This window comes from Pseudophryne corroboree, unplaced genomic scaffold (assembly GCF_028390025.1).
Source record: "Pseudophryne corroboree isolate aPseCor3 unplaced genomic scaffold, aPseCor3.hap2 scaffold_160, whole genome shotgun sequence".
Taxonomy (NCBI): domain Eukaryota; kingdom Metazoa; phylum Chordata; class Amphibia; order Anura; family Myobatrachidae; genus Pseudophryne; species Pseudophryne corroboree.
Window position 1 is genome coordinate 1246640 of NW_026968233.1, and position 14896 is coordinate 1261535.

A 14896-nucleotide genomic window follows, 5' to 3' on the forward strand; every position below is an offset into this window, starting at 1 on the left:
GAACTCTCGTCTGGGGACAACAACTGCAGGGAGACCACATCTTTTCAGATGAACATGGGAGGGCGGAAGGCTGCCTAATACTGAAGCACCCTCAGACATTAAACCATATGCAACAACTATTGCAAGCATTCCTGGGGGAAGGTCTGCAGCAGACGGATTTGCATACGGTGATGTCATCCAAGCAGTGGGCCAAAGTTGGCTGGAACCCTCATCTGTATATGAAAAGAGAAAAGGGGCATGCAGGGCATGGCGGCCTTTTGCGGCGCTTGGATAACCCCAAGTTTGCATTAAACACCCCCACCCTCCTTCGGTGTGGGGCTCATGTTAGCCATGCCCAAGCCCCTGAAGCATTCAAGCTGATTTCTTGCAGCAGCTGGGCACTGTAACAGCTTCAGAGCTGCTCTACAAGACAAGTAAAAGGGTGTGGGCCCTGCAGCACCACCTGTAGTTTGCATACACACATATATAGGACAGCATCTCTTATATGCCCCAGGGTCAATAAAATAGTATCCTTGTCTAGGCTATCCATCCCCTCAGATAAGGTATTTGTCCATGCCGCTACAGCACTACACACCCAGGCCGACGCAATTGCCGGTCTGAGTAAGGTACCTGAATGTGTATAAATGGACTTCAGGGTAATCTCCTGTTTGCGGTCAGCACACTCTTTGAGGGTAGCCGTATCCTGGGACGGGAGGGCTACCTTCTTGGATAAGCGTGTTAATGCTTTGTCCACCCTAGGGGAGGATTCCCATCGTAACCTATCCGTTGATGGGAAAGGATACGCCATAAGAATCCTTTTGGAAATCTGCAGTCTTTTATCTGGAGATTCCCAAGCTTTTTCACATAACTCGTTCAGCTCGTGTGAGGGGGGAAAGGTTACCTCAGGCTTCTTACCCTTGTACATATGTACCCTCTTGTCAGCGACAGGGGGTTCCTCTGTGATGTGCAAAACATCTTTTATTGCCATAATCATAAATCGAATGGATTTTGCCAATTTTGGCTGTAACTTTGCATCATCGTAATCGACACTGGAGTCAGAATCCGTGTCGGTATCTGTGTCAACAATCTGGGATAGTGGGCGCTTATGAGACCCTGACAGTCCCTGCAACATAGGATCAGGCATGGGTTTAAACCCTGACTGTCCCAAAGCTTCTGCCTTGTCTAATCTTTTGTGCAATGAGTTTACACTAGCATTTAAAACATTCCACATATCCATCCAATCAGCTGTCGGCGGAGACACCACATTCATTTGCTCCCGCTCCTCTCTAATATAGCCTTCTTCCTCAGACATGTCGACACACGTGTACCGACACACTACACACACAGGGAATGCTTTTTCTGAAGACAGTTTCCCCACAAGGCCCTTTGGAGAGACAGAGAGAGAGTATGCCAGCACACCCCCCAGCGCTATATAACCCAGGAATAAAACAGTAACTTAATGTTTGCCCAGTAGTGCTGCTGTATGTAATTTGCGAATTATGTGCCCCCCCCCCCTCTTTTCAACCCTCTTGTCTAATGTGGTATAAGCAGGGTAGAGTCCGGGGAGCTTCCTCTCAGCGGTGCTGTGGAGAAAAAATGGCGCTGGTGAGTGCTGAGGGAGAAGCCCCGCCCCCTCGGAGGCGGGCTTCTGTCCCGCTTAAACTGTAAAATTGGTGGGGGCTTATACATATATAAAGTGCCCAGGTGTATATATGTTATATTTTTGCGAAAGAGGTTTATATTGCTGCCCAGGGCGCCCCCCCTGCGCCCTGCACCCTTACAGTGACCGGAGTATGTGAGGTGTATGGGAGCAAAGGCGCACAGCTGCAGTGCTGTGCGTTACCTCAGTGAAGATCATGAAGTCTTCTGCCGCCTCTGAAGTCTTCTTTTCTTCTCATACTCACCCGGCTTCTATCTTCCGGCTCTGCGAGGGGGACGGCGGCGCGGCTCTGGGACGGACGGCGAGGGTGAGATCCTGCGTACCAATCCCACTGGAGCTAATGGTGTCCAGTAGCCTAAGAAGCAGGACCTTGCAACTCAGAGAGTAGGGCTGCTTCTCTCCCCTCAGTCCCTCGATGAGGGAGTCTGTTGCCAGCAGTGCTCCCTGAAAATTAAAAACCTAACAAAATACTTTCTGTCAGAAAGCTCAGGCGAGCTCCTGAAAAGCACCCAGTCTCCACTGGGTACAGTATCAAACTGAGGTCTGGAGGAGGGGCATAGAGGGAGGAGCCAGTGCACACCCAGAACTAAAGTCTTTCTTAAAGTGCCCATGTCTCCTGCGGAGCCCGTCTATCCCCATGGTCCTTACGGAGTCCCCAGCATCCTCTAGGACGTTAGAGAAAATAGGATTTTAATACCTACCGGTAAATCCTTTTCTCTTAGTCTGTAGAGGATGCTGGGCACCCGTCCCAGTGCGCACTGTGTCTGCAGTTATTAAATGGCCCTTAACTCCAGAACATTTATGTGGAGATGAAAACATCCAAGGAAGACTTGACCATCTTCCTTGGATGTTTTCCCCCTGTGTGACTGCTCTCCAGCCTCGGAGGGTTGCATCCGTGGTCCCTAGGATCCCGTCCTGGATCCCGAACCATCGCCCCTCTAGGTGGTGAGAACTGTGCAGCCACCAATGGAGTGAGATTCTGGTCTTGGAAGACAGGATTATCCTCCGGTGCATGTGTAGGTGGGATCCGGACCACTTGTCCAACAGGTCCCACTGGAACACTCTGGCATGGAACCTGCCAAACTGAATGGCCTCGTTGGCCGCAACCATCTTCCCCAGCAACTGAATGCATTGATGGATTAACACTCTTGCTGGTTTCAGAATTTGTTTGACCAGACTCTGGATCTCCAGAGCCTTTCCACTAGAAGAAAACCTCTTCTGTGTCCAGTATCACTCCCAAAAACAACAACCGCGTCATTGGGACCAACTGCGATTTTGGCAAGTTTAGGAGCCAACCATGTTGTTGAAGAACTGTCAGGGAGAGTAGATGTTTTGCACCAACTGGTCCCTGGATCTCGCCTTTATCAGGAGATCATCCAAGTACGGGATAATTGTGACTCCTTGCTTGCGAAGGAGGACCATCATTTCCGCCATCACCCTGGTGAAAATCCTCGGAGCCGTGGACAGACCAAACGGCAACGTCTGAAATTGGTAATGACAATCCTGAATTGCAAACCTCAGGTAGCTTGATGCAGTGGCTAAATGGGAACATATAAGTAGGCATCCTTTATGTCTACCAAAACCATGAAATCTCCTTTATCCCCCGGACTGGAGATCACTACCCTGAGAGATTCCATCTTGAAATTGAATTTCTTTAGGTAGAAATTAAGGGATTTCAGATTTAAGATTGGTCTGACTGAGCCGTCCGGCTTCGGGACCACGAAGAGGCTTGAATAAAAACCTTCTCCCTGCTGACTAAGGCTGATTTGAACAATCGGTGAGGGGGAACGTCTTGAAACCCCAGTTTGTACCCTTGGGACACTATTTGTAAAACCCACGAGTCCAGGTCCGAATGAATCTAGAACTGACAGAAGAGTTTTAGACGTGCCCCCCACTGGTGCGGGCTCCTGCAAGAGAGCCCCAGCGTCATGCAGTGGATTTGGCAGAAGCAGAGGACGATCTCTGCTCCTGCGATCTTGAAGAGGCTACAGACCTCTTCCCTCTTTTCCTTCCTCTACCTGCAAAGAAAGGGGAATCTTAACTTCTTGCATATCTATTGGGCCGAAATGACTGCGTCAGATAATGATGCGTCTTCATCCGTTGAGAGGGAACATAGGGCAAGAAGGATGACTTACCTGCGGGAGCTGCCGAGATCAAATTAACTAGGCCGTCGCCAAACAAGGCTTCACCTTCATAGGGAAGAGACTCCCTTTCTTCTTGGAGTCAGCATCAGCATTCCCTTGGTGAATCCACAATGCCCTCCTATCCGAGACTGCCATGAAATTGGCCCGTGAGCACTTGTGCCCGGTGTAGGATTTTTAAATATGTGTAGTTTACTGTATGCAAGGGTTTAAAACCTTTTAGGAACTGAGCTCTAAGGTGTATTACATGTAGTTTAAAAAAAACAAAAAAGGTTTATTTTATTGCAGTAGTTTCCAAACTGGGGTTCTTGCACTGGTAGCATAGTTTGGTGGTCCAGGACCAATTAAAATTATTTATACTTTATTAAATTGGCAAAACCATTCCCTCACAACATAACTGAACCTGAGGATGACATGCTATAAACACAATTTACTTAATTTTATATTTTTTTCTGAATTTCTCAATAAAAAAAACTTTGGCCTAGGGGTGCCGTGAAACAAATTTTGATACTCTAGGGCAGGGGTGTCAAACCCATGGGCCGCATGCCGCCCCCAATGCATCCTTTTGTGGCCCACAGGCCGGGGTCCGGCAGGGGTCCGACAGGGGTCCTTTTGTGGCCCGATCACCTTGCTTAGAGCGAGGGCAGGAGAGTGCAGCCAGAGTCTTTGCTTTCTATGTGCGGCACCATCTTCCCGAAGAGATCACCGGGAAGATAGTGCCCCTTCCACTGGCTACAGCACAGGTATACTGGGGTGGGGTAGCAAACTGGGGGCCCCAATGGGCCCCTCCAGCAGTCCCTCTACCAAAACACGTCTTTTGGTGGTTTTGCGGTGTTGTTATAACTACATGGTGACGATACTGTAGCACAGAGATTTTCAACCATTTACAACTCACGTCACACAGAACAAGATTTAAATATTGACAAGGCACACTGAAATATAATGGTGATGCATGGTGCAGTATCGTGTCCTAGGATGTCATGTCGCAGCTTCTCCATAGGTAACGCCTGAACAGGCCCGGTGACAGGGGGGACAAAGGGGACACTTGTTCAGGGCTCCAAGTATTAAGAACAGAAATAATGGGGCCACAGTGCCAATATTGCTTTTTAAAGTGTATCCACCAACTGCTCAATTTAAGCAGGAAAACAATTAACAGGCCAACTAAACCCTCCCCCCTCCTTTTACCCCATCACTTTGTCCAGTCCCTGTGGTCCATACTGTATTGCCATTATTATGCATGTTGCTGTGCTGGCCCTTTTCTGAATGTCCCTGCCACCGCCACCGAAGAGCTGGATAGCCCAGTATGAAAACCACCTGCCGGCCTCACTGACGGTCCGAGTCAAAGGCTCCATTTTTTTTTTAAAGATCCCTCTGCCAAGTTAAGGGGGGGTTGAGGGGGCCCCAGAGATATCAGTGTACTGGGCCCCGAGATTTCTGTTTCTGGCCCTGACCCTCAGGGGCGTATCTACCCCTTGGCCAGGATGGCACTTGCCAGGGGCACCATCCAGCTGTGCCAACCGTGGCTAAGGGATAGAGTTCTGCAGTCTCGAAAGGGCGCTATGGCAATCAGCGTGGGACTGACCAATTAGACGGTGAGGGAAGGATACTGAAATTGTCCCAACCCTGTTACAGTTTGAAACGCCCCTCAACTGCTGTCCACTGCTTCACTCCTAGCTCTGCCCCTTTGAAATTATTAATCCCTACCCCCCGGTAGGCGGAGTTCTCCAGGCCCATACTCAGGAGTCACCACTGCTGTACATTATGTGCCGGTTGTAGAGGCAGAGCGGGGAACATCAGAGAACGCCACAAATTACACAGTGGGCAAGGAGATGGCTGGAGACAGCTGCACAGCCATGCCTTGCAAGTTCGAGAGAGCTGTTGAATTTCAGCACTTCAAGTCAGAGCCTGCCCCCTGCTGCCCAAGCAGTCCGTGACAGTTAGTGTCGAGGAGGGGGGGATTTGTGCATGTGTGCTTTCAGTGTGTGTGTGGGGGGGGGGGGTGGGGGGGTGGAGGATGTGTGTGACTGTGAGGGAGCTGTCAGTGTCAGTGGGGAGAGGAGCAGGAGGGAGTTGTCAGTGTGTGGAAGTGATGAGAGTTGTCAGTACTGGGGAAATGTGTGTGTGTGTGTGTGTGTGTGTGTGTGTGTGTGTGTGTGTGTGTGTGTGTGTGCTAGATTTAGGAGTGTGTGTTTGTGAGAGGTTTCAGTTGGGGAATTAGAGTTCATACAGTAATTAAATGTTTTCATATTGAGAACTACATCTCCCAGCATATACAGTGTGCTGGGGATGCTAACAAGCTTTATTTAAAAGTTTAAAAAACATTGCTTTTATGACTGCAATGGTTAAAAAGGGAGAGCTATAAATCAATTTATCAGTGAATGATCGCAGTTTGAGCTGTTACATTTTACTGAACCACCTATCCCTCCACACTCACTACCTGTCCTCAGGATACATTTACCATCCCGGCAGACGGTATACCGGCGGTCATTTGACCGATGTTGGAATCCTGACACCACTTGGGAGACTGGTGCCGGCACACAGACAGCCAACATCCCGAAGGCGAGTATTGGAGGGAGGGTTAGGACCGGGGGAGGGGGTGTTAGGGAAGGCACTAGGAGGGGGGGGGGGTTAGTCCTAGCTGCCACCCCCTGAGGGTTAGCCCTATCCGCCACCCCCCCAGAGGGTTAGGATTAGGTATCATGTGACTGCTGGAATCCCGAGCGCCGGATGCCATACCCAACCCCCTTTACTTTTTCAGGCATTTCTATCTCTCCTCTCTCTATGGTGTTCCGATTGCCCACTTTCCCTTGTGCTTTTCTCTCTCTCTCCTTTGTTTAGAGCATCAGTTTCTGTAGTCCACTTTATCCTTATTTTTTCCAGTGTTTCACTATCTCTCTGATGTAATGAGGATGTATGGTCTAGAGGGATCAGTAATGCATTGTACTGTATAGAGGCGTCAGGGATGTAGCGTAGGGTATAGAGGCGTCAGGGTTGTAGCGTAGGTTATAGAGGCATCAGGAATGTAGCGTAGGGAATAGAGGCATCATTGATGTAGCGTAGGGTATAGAGGCGTCAGGGATGTAGCATAGGGAATAGAGGCATCAGGGATGTAGCGTAGGGAATAGAGGCGTCAGGGATTTAGCTTAGGGAATATAGGCATCAGGGATGTACTAGCAGGTATATAGAGGTCAGTGTACTGTATAGAGGGGTCAGTAATGCAGTGATGGTTATAGAAAGGTCAGTGATGTAGTGTAGGGTATAGAGGGGTCAGTTATGTAGTGTGGGGTAAAGAGGGGTCAGTAAAGATACTAAGCTGAAGTACTTAGAACACTTCTTGAATTAAGACACAACCTGCAAGAAAAAGTATGCAATATGGGTGAAAAGGCAAATGTCAGAGGTCTGATACAAGTGACCAGCTCCACACCTTGCACCACATAGCGTTATGTTAAACTGGGATATGTTCTTTTTTGGTGTGTGTGTGTGTGTGTGTGTGTGTGTGTGTGTGTGTATGTGTGTGTGTGGGGGGGGGGTGCCAAAGGAAATTTTTGCCATTGGCTCCTTTGGTCTAGAACCAGCCCTGATCACAAAATATTTTTGTCTGAGCAGACTGGACACTGATCAGCGTTGGCTCATTCTCAGCCCCCCGCCCAGCCTCTGCTGCCAACAGACTGCTATTAGCTAGTTAACCTTCTGCCTTCCCTATCTATGACACAGACTGCTGCTAATGCTACCAGAATGTTCCCAGTGGCTTCACACCAACAGTGAATCCCAGCCGATGATGTAGGGCAGCGTGTGGGGGAGGGGGTCAGTTGCTGTGGCTCCAACATGGTAACCGCCAATGGACTGCAATGCTTTATCGAAAGGGGGGGCGCCAGTCCCTTACTTTGCCAGGGGCGCTTGGACCCCTAGCTACACCTCTGTTGACCCTAACCGATACCCCTAAACTAACCATAATTCCTGCAGTAAAAATCCATGTTTCTATGTATATAGGGGGTCATTCCGAGTTGATCGCTTGCTGCCGTTGTTCGCTGCGTAGCAATCAGTTGAAAAAAAATGGCTAATCTGTGCATGCGCATGCTCCGTAATGTGCATGCGCATCGTACGGGTACAAAGTCCATTGTGGTTTTGCACTAGTTCTAGCGATTATTCCAATCACAGAACAGGCCACAAGGAGATTGACAGAAAGAGGGCGTTTCTGGGTGTCAACTGACCGTTTTCAGGGAGTGCTTGGAAAAATGCAGGCGTGGCAGAAGAAATGCAGACGTGGCTGGGCATTCGCTGGATGGGTGTGTGACATCAAAAGCCGTCCCTCGGTTGTTAGAATCAACGCACACGAAGTGTAACTACAGTGCTGGTCTTATTTTGAAACGATTTTGCAGGCGCTCTGCTGCTCAAGTGTTCGCACTTCTCCAAAGTGAATATACACTCTCCAGTGGGCAGCGACAATGCGTTTGCATGGCTGCTAAAAACTGCTAGCGAGCAATCAACTCAGAATGACCCCCATAGTGTATTGCAAGAAAATATCTGTAAATCCAATGGTACCGTAAGTGCGGTATATACTCGCACTTCTTTGCGGGGTGAGAACATCTCCCCTAAGTGAAGTCAGCCCTATGAATAGAGTTTGTGTGATCCCTGTGCAGCAGTCACAGAAAGGGTTCATCTCTGCAGTTTGTCACTCAAATTACATTGCTGCATTTTTTCTAGAAGTGGATCTGAGAGCTGTTACCCGCAGACCAGCTACAATAATTATCCTGGGTACTCACTAGACCAGTGGTTCTCAAACTGCACCCTGGGGTGCCTCAGGACATTTGCAGGGGTGCCTTGGATTGGTGGTCCAGGACCAATTCAAAATATTTATAGTTAGTGTTATAGGCAAAACCAGTGCTGTTGGCTGGCAATCATAACATATGTGCACAAGCAGAAGCAAATCCTGTCCCCTACCAAAGGGCCAGTGCTAGGGTGTTTGGCGCCTCCCTGCAAACTATTAATTTGGGCCCTCTCTCCAATACTTAATAAAGGGACAGTGCGCTCCTTAAAAAAAGAAGGTGTGGTATCACAAGGAAGGGGCATGGCCACACAATAGCACCCCAAATCAAAATACGCCACACAGTAGCACTATCTTATTGTCATTACACCGCATGTAATAATAATAATAATAATAATAATAATAATACCCACAGTCGCAGTGCCCTTTATACACATAACCACCATATCAGTGCAGCTTACACACATAATGCCAACAGTAGCAGTGCCCCTTCTACACATGCCCACGGTGGCAATCCTTTACATGGCAAATATCAACCTGGTTTTGCCATGTAAAGGATTGCCACTTTAAAAAACAAACAATAAAAAAAAAAAAAAACAGGAAAAAACACAAAATCTCTCACTTTCTGATTCTCACACCCTATTACATTCCTCCCTATATATTTAAATGTTTCTATTACTGTATGTTCCCTCTTCCCTTCTCCAAACTATACACATCAACATTTTTTTGTATTTCCAGGTAAGTTTTGTGATGTAGGCCATGCACAATTTTAGTTGCCCTAATGTATTTACAGCCTTCTGGAGATATGGCTTCTGGAACTGAACACAGGATTCTAAATGTGGCTGTACCAAGGACCTATACAGTGGCATTACAGGTTGAGTATCCCTTATCCAAAATGCTTGGGACCAGAGGAATTTTGGATATCGGATTTTTCTGTATTTTGGAATAATTGCATACCATAACGAGATATTATGGTGATGGGACCTAAATCTAAGCACAGAATGCATTTATGTTTCATATACACCTTATACACACAGCCTGAAGGTCATTTTAGCCAATATTTTTTATAACTTTGTGCATTAAACAAAGTGTGTGTACATTCACAGAATTCATTCATGTGTCATATACACCTTATACACACAGTCTGAAGTTCATTTAATACAATATTTTTAATAACTTTGAGTATTAAACAAAGTTTGTGTACACTGAGCCATCAAAAAACAAAGGTTTCACTATCTCAGTCTCACTCAAAAAAGTCCGTATTTCGGAATATTCCGTATTTCGGAATATTTGGATATGGGATACTCAACCTGTATTACTTTTTTCTGCTACTGGTTCTTTAACCTATGCAAACAAGCATCTGACTTGCCTTTCCTATTGCTTTGTTACATTGCTCACCTGAAATAGTAATACTTAGATAGCTTTCCTCTTGCCATTATAATGCCCTTAATATTATAGTTAGCCTTTGCATTTTTGAGACGTGTATGATTTTGCATTTTTTGGCATTAAATGTTGCCATGTTCTTGACCATTCCTCTAGTCCAGGGGCAGAACTGCCAGAGACAACGGAGTCAGTTGCCGCCGGGCTCCAGCCCTGAAGGGGCTCCAGCCCTAAAGGGGCTTCCTCCATTGCCCCCCGGCTGTTACGTGCCCTTCCTACTAAATAGACAAAGGCGCTACCAGCAGGGTCTCGCAGTTTGTACATTCCATGCCGTAACACCCTTCTTTCCACCTTTTTCAAGACCCAGCCCAGCAGCCTCGCCGCTGCCACCACCGCTAGCTGCAGCACTGCCAGCGGTGGGGTGCCCCTGCTTCTTCTCACACCACAGATAGCTGGGCAGCACTGCAACTGCCTGCCTGATTGCTCCGCCCCCTTCCGGCTCCCAAGCACCTCTGCTGCCCAGTGATCCAGGAGCCTGCTGCTAGGAAGAAGTGGCCGAGCTTCAGCAAGCGAGTCTGGACACTGGCGGAGGAAGCCATGATAACCAGATAATGGGGAGTGGAGAGCCAGTTCCAAGGTAATACTTTATACAGCTGGTTGAGATCCTGGTCGGTGGATATGGATTCCAAGAAAACCCTGGAGGTGCTTCCTTTCAAGGGAGACACTCTCTTTGGAGAAGACCTCAATAAGATTGTAGCTGATCTGGCTACTGCTAAAACAGCTTGCCTACCTCGTATGACTCCTACCACGCAGAAGGCTAAAAGTACTTTCCCTTGGCCCTTTCATCCCTCAGGTAAAGCGTACCCAAGGTCAGGCATACCCAAAGCAAGCTCATGCTTCCATACCTGCCAAGCCCAGACTGAAGCAAGCCTGGGCTGCCCATCAGCCTGCTTCCAAAACGGACAAGCCTGCCGCATGACGGTGCAGGCCTCCCTCTGGGGGATCCAAGGGTGGGGGGCCCGACTTCTAGGTTTGGCATAGAAAGGTATAATTCTAAGCTAGAGAATTCTGTTTGGAGCTCACCTTGTACTTTGTGAAGAAATAATCAGCATTGTGGCTGAGCAGATACATGTAGTGTGTGGCTGCAAACTGCATGGATCTGCTGCGTTGTAATGCTGATACTTTTTTTTTGCAAAGTACCAATAGCTTCATATAATGTTCACAATTTTTATGCAGGATCAAATAGCTCAATAGGTAGGGTGTTTGATTAGAATTCAACAGGTTATAGGTTTGAATCCTGGGTATGGTAGTTTGAGATGTGTTATTTAATAAAGTATGTTGTTCTGACTGCTGGGATATCATACTAAATAAATGGAGTTGATCAATTTTTTTTTATTTATTTTTTAAACTAGGGACAATTTCCAGATACTTTTCTTTATAACTGAGATTGCCCCCTGGAACTTCACATCAGTTGACAACTATGCATGAGTGGGCAGTGCTTGCTCTGGATCTGCCCACCCATTTATGTGCCGTCATAAAAGAAAGCACAACTGACAGTTATCCTGGGCGTACACTACACAATTATCTGTCAGGCTATCTATCCAGTCTGGATGGATGGAATGAAAATCTGGTAATGTATAGTAGCAAATGTCAATTAACCATTTGCTCCCAAACACTAGAAAAGTGGTCAAAAATGGTCATTACACAAATTGGTTAAACCCAAAATTTAACCAATTTGTTTAGGGGACCATGTTTGTCCATTTTCTAGTGTTTGAGAGTAAATCGTTGATGGTCATTTGCTCACATAGATAACCGGATTTCTATTCCAACCAGCCAGTGTTGGAGATATGGTCTGCCAGATTACATAATGCATACCAGAGCCATAACTAGACTTTTTGGTGCCCTGTGACAGAGAATTATATGCCCCCCCCCTCCCCTCCCCATTTTTGCAATATGGACAAAAGGCGCATGCCTTGTGGGGAAGGGGCATAACAAGATTGGTCTCAGAGAAAGCACATGAGATATGAAGATATATCTAGTATACTTGACACTCAATGGTTTGTGGTATTGCCGGGGTGCCCTCCTTAAATGCATATACAGTCACACATGGCGTGTTTGTGCAAATGGCATATCAGCAGTCAGCACTAACTGGTGACATGCCATTTGTACAAGTAAGCCATGTGTGACTAATATATAAACATACTTTATTAAATAACACCTCAAACTATCATACCCAGGATTCAAATCTATAACCTGTTGAATTCTAATCAAACACCCTACCCATTGAGCTACTTGATACTGCATCTATTCTAACCTCCAAAAACAGATTCGGTTGCATTTTCCAGCGTGTTTTGTTTGCGCCTTTGCAAATGTCTTACATCGACAAACTTATTTAGTACTATTTTGCAAATAGGGTTACATTGTCGCAACATTGTGTTCCCTAATTGCTTGATTTTTTAAATGCAACAATTGATAAAGACACCTGATAATTGCTCTGTGGAGTGTTATTTTGTGTCTACTTCTTATCTACATTTAATTCCCTACCTCTAATCAAGGCATTTTTAAATGCTGGGGGCTGCCAGGACGTGAGGCCTACCTAGACTTTAGATCGGAATTTGAATGTACTTGTGAACTAACTTAATTTCCTACTTCTAAATTCATTCCTAAATTCACTACTTACATTAATCCTGTAGTTGGGCATTTTGAGCCTTCAATTGTGGGTATTGTTTTGTGTCCAGACCAGCAGCTGGTGGTGTGCATTTGCTGGAAAGGCATCGAAGACCTCCGATATGCTGCGTCTCCTGATGTGTGTCTCCCTCAAGTGGCTGTCAGCAAATGCATGCTAGACACCCCATTCCAAGCTGATTGTGACATCACGGAACATGCATCATAGAACAGGCATGCTAGAATATGGGTCTTCAACCTGCGACCCTCCAGCTGCTGTGGAACTACATATACCAGCATGCCCTGCCTCAGTTTTAGCATACCTTAATAGCAAAACTGTGGCAGGGCATGCTGGGATGTGTAGTTTCACAGCAGCTGGAGGGCCACAGGATGAAGACCCATGTGCTAGAGCCAAGCCGCAGATACATTGAATGCTAGCAAGCTGAATGTTTAAATCCTTTTTGTTCCGCAGCATTCCAATGCGGAAGATTCCATGGAACCAGAGATTATTCCATTGAGAAGGACATGCTGCCTGGATGACTGCACTGTGCAAATTAAATCACGGAGCCAGTTGGCTTGTGGGTGGCTCTGGTGACTGGGTGGTTGGGTGGGCGGTGTGTCAGAGGTGGAGCACATGCAAATGAATGTGTATCATCCTGCTAGTGAGAGTGAAAACTCATGCAGGAGTGTGCCTGCTTGTCAGTGGGTTATGCACCTTGCCAGGCGTCAAATCTACATGGAGCAGCTGGAGGGGACAAGAGCAGGTTTGCAAAATATAGATAGAAGAGCATATATGCTGGCGCATTCTCCATGATTGTGTCAGCTTATGTTTTGGTGCACTGCACTTTCCTCCACTAAGTTTTAGCCATTTTGGTTAAACGCAAGTGTAGTTGCTTCTCGCCCTTTTGGCTGTGATCTTGTATCGTGGTTGAAGAGTCTGCTGGAGGGATTGTTTTCTTCATTGACGAGAGACTGAAGATATTACAGGATGGAAGGCTTGGGAACACTATCTGTTTTTCAGTTGTGGAAGAGTTGAAAGACAGCTTTTCCTTGCCAATATCTCTCTTTTGCAAAGAGCTACGCATTGGAAAATTCAGGGCTATACTGTGTAGATGAAGCACTAACAGGAGGCTTTAAAATTTTCATTCTAGTTTCCTTCGTTTGGGAGAAAAATGCAAAGGTACAAGACAGCTTTTCCTTGCCAATATCTCTCTTTTGCAAAGAGCTGCACATTGGAAAATTCAGGGCTATGCCGTGTAGATGATGGCCTAACAGGAGGCTTTAAAATTTTCTTTCTAGTGTCCTTCGTTTGGGAGAAAAATGCAAAGGTACAAGACAGCTTTTCCTTGCCAATATCTCTCTTTTGCAAAGAGCTACGCATTGGAAAATTCAGGGCTATACCGTGTAGATGAAGCACTAACAGGAGGCTTTAAAATTTTCATTCTAGTGTCCTTCGTTTGGGAGAAAAATGCAAAGGTAGCTTGTGCCATCGCCACTCTGCTCCTTGTGCCACCTTGGCGGTTTACATGAGCCACTGCGGTGACGTTGTCTTACTGGATCAGAACCGGTTGGTCGCAAAGTAAGGTCTCCGCTTGACGTAGGGCATTGTATATGGCCCCTAGTTTCAGGATGTTGATGTGAAGACAAGTCTCTTGACTTGACCAAAGACCTTGAAAATTTCTTCCCTGTGTGACTGCTCCCCAACCTTGGAGGCTTGCATCTGTGGTCACCAGGATCCAGTCCTGAATGCCGAATCTGCGTCACTCGAGAAGGTGAGCACTCTGCAGCCACCACAGGAGTGATACCCTGACCCTGGGGGACAGGGTGATCAACCAATGCATCTGTAAATGTGACCCAGACCACTTGTCCAGTAGGTCCCATTGGAAAGTCCTCGCATGGAACCTGCCGAATGGAATGGCTTTGTATGATGCCACCATCTTTCCCAGGACTCGAGTGCAGTGATGCACTGACACAAGTTTTGGTTTCAATAGGTTCCTGACAAGAGTCATGAGTTCCTGGGCCTTTTCTATCGGGAGATAAACCCTCTTCTGGTCTGTGTCCAGAATCATGCCCAAGAAAGACAGACGAGTCGTAGGAACCAACTGCGACTTTGGGATATTGAAAATCCAGCCGTGTTGCTGTAACACTTTCAGAGAAAGTGATACGCTGTTCAGCATCGGCTCTCTTGATCTCGCTTTTATGAGATCGCTCAAGTACGGGATAATTGTGACACATTGCTTGCGCAGGAGAACCATCATTTCCACCATTACCTTGGTGAAAATTCTCTGGGCCGTGGAGAGACCAAAC